Raw genomic sequence first — 2,500 nt, forward strand, 5'->3', positions numbered from 1 at the left:
AAAATCTATAAGACATTTTTATATATACTTTAATTTTATCAACTACTTTTGAATAATGAAAAAAAAAATATAAAAATAATAATTGTATATTATTTTTCCCTTAAGAAGCCAAGACAAGATATAATCAACAGTACAAAGCCTCTCTCTCTCTCTCTCTCTCTCTCTCTCTCTCTAATCTACATGTAGATTCTTGATTATCATTCGACAACTATTCCTCTCTCTCTCTCTCTCTCTCTCTCTCTCTCTCTCCACATCTTAACCCAACCACATCTCAAGTACCCCCAAAGAGAGGAATTATACTAATAATCAATTTAATTGAATCAATTTAAACTAATTAATTACGATGCTGTGCTATTTTATAATGATGTGCTCTTGATTATCAATTTCGTATCCAGTGGCAAGTTCTTGGGGTGATACATCGTTGTATCACTGGATACATAGTCGAGTCTCTGGATACATGATTGACGAGGAAGCGTTTTTGTTAAGGGATACGTGGTTAAGTCAGGGGATACGTTGTAAGCATACAGGGAAGAAGTTGGTTAAGAGAAAGGTTACAAGAATGTTATTATTATTATTATTATTATCATTATTATTTACTATTATTATTGTTATTATTACTACTACTACTACTAAGCTATGCCCCTAGTTGGAACAGCAAGATGCTAGAAGCCCAGGGGCTCCAATAGGGAAAAAGAGCCCAGTGAGGAAAGAAAATAAGGAAATGGGTAAATTTTATTATTATTATTATTATTATTGTTGTTGTTATTATTATTATTATTAGTTAAGCTACAAGCCTAGTTGGAAAAGCAGGATGCTATAAGCTTAAAGGCTCTAACAGGGAAAAATAGCCCAGTGAGGAAAGGAAATAGATAAAATTTATTATTATTATTATTATTATTATTATTATTATTATTATTATTATTATTATTATTATTTGTAGCCAAGCTACAACCCTAGTTGAAAAAGTAGGATGCTATAAGCTTAAAGGCTCTAACAGGGAAAAATAGCCCAGTTAGGAAAGGAAATAGATAAAATTTATTATTATTATTATTATTGTTATTATTATTATTATTATTATTATTATATTATTAACTAAGCTACAATCCTAATTGGAAAAGCAAGATGCTATAAGCCCAAGGGCTCCAACAGGGAAAAATAGCCAAGTGAGGAAAGGAAATAAGGAAATAGATAAAATTTATTATTATTATTATTATTATTATTATTATTATTATTATTATTATTAGCTAAGCTACAACCCTAGTTTGGAAAGCAAGATGCTATAAGCCTAAGGGCTCCAACAGGGAAAAATAGCCCAATGAGGAAAGGAAATAAATGAATGATATAAGAAGTAATGAACAATTATAATATATTATTTTAAAAATAATAACAACATAAAACCGATATTTCATATATAAACTATAGAAAGACTTATGTCAGCCTGTTCAACATAACAACATTTGCTGCAAGTTTGAACTTTCGAAGTTCCACTGATTCAATTTTGAACTTGAAGATGACAGGCTTAACTTAGATTGTCGTTTGTTAAGGGATTCATGGTTAACTTAGGGATACATAGTTAACTTAGGGATACATAGTTAATTTGGGATACATAGTTAACTAAGGGGATACTTGGTTAAGTTATGTGGTACTTTGTTAAGTCAGTGTATTCATGATTTACTTACGGATACATAGTTAACTCAGGAATACATAGTTAATTTTGGATATATAGGTAACTAAGGGGATACTTGGGTAAGTTATGTGGTACTTTCTTAAGTTAGTGTATTCTTAATTAACTTACGGATACATAGTTAATTTGGGATACATAGTTAACTTATGGGATACTTGGTTAAGTTAATGTACCTTATGCGATATTTGGTATAGGAGTAACTTGGGGATACTTCATCAAATTATAGGATACATAGATAGCTTAAGGGATACGAGGTTAAGTTGAAGGATACACGAATAAGTTAAAGGATACATGAATAACTTAGACGATACTCGGTTGAATGATCGGATACATGGCGAACTTACAAGTAATATTATAAGCTTTGGGGGATACATGAAGCCATGGGATACGTGGTTCAACTCACTGGGATTATCTAAAATAGGGGGATACATAAGCTAGGTATTGTTCTTAAAATATTTCATTTTTCCTTGTTTCCTTTCCTCGCTGGGCTATTTTCCCTGCCTGGGGGCCCTAGGGCTTATAGCATCCTGCTTTTCCAACTAGGGTTGTAGCTTAGTAAGTAATAATAATAATAATAATAATATAATAAATAATAATAATTTGTCTGCACTTTTTCATTTTCTCTAGCTATTCATATACTTTCTATTTCACTTATTATTACGGCATTTTCTGATCCTTCCTTTCGTTAATAATCATATTTAATTTCCTTTCTAATTGTAGTGCTTTCTTCAACCCAACACAGCACTTTCCTTCTCACTTTCTTTTTCGCTTTCATTAGAAATTACAGCAATTTTTTCTCTTAATTCCATTATAAAT

This window comes from Palaemon carinicauda, unplaced genomic scaffold (assembly GCF_036898095.1).
Source record: "Palaemon carinicauda isolate YSFRI2023 unplaced genomic scaffold, ASM3689809v2 scaffold1636, whole genome shotgun sequence".
Classification (NCBI taxonomy): Eukaryota; Metazoa; Arthropoda; class Malacostraca; order Decapoda; family Palaemonidae; genus Palaemon; species Palaemon carinicauda.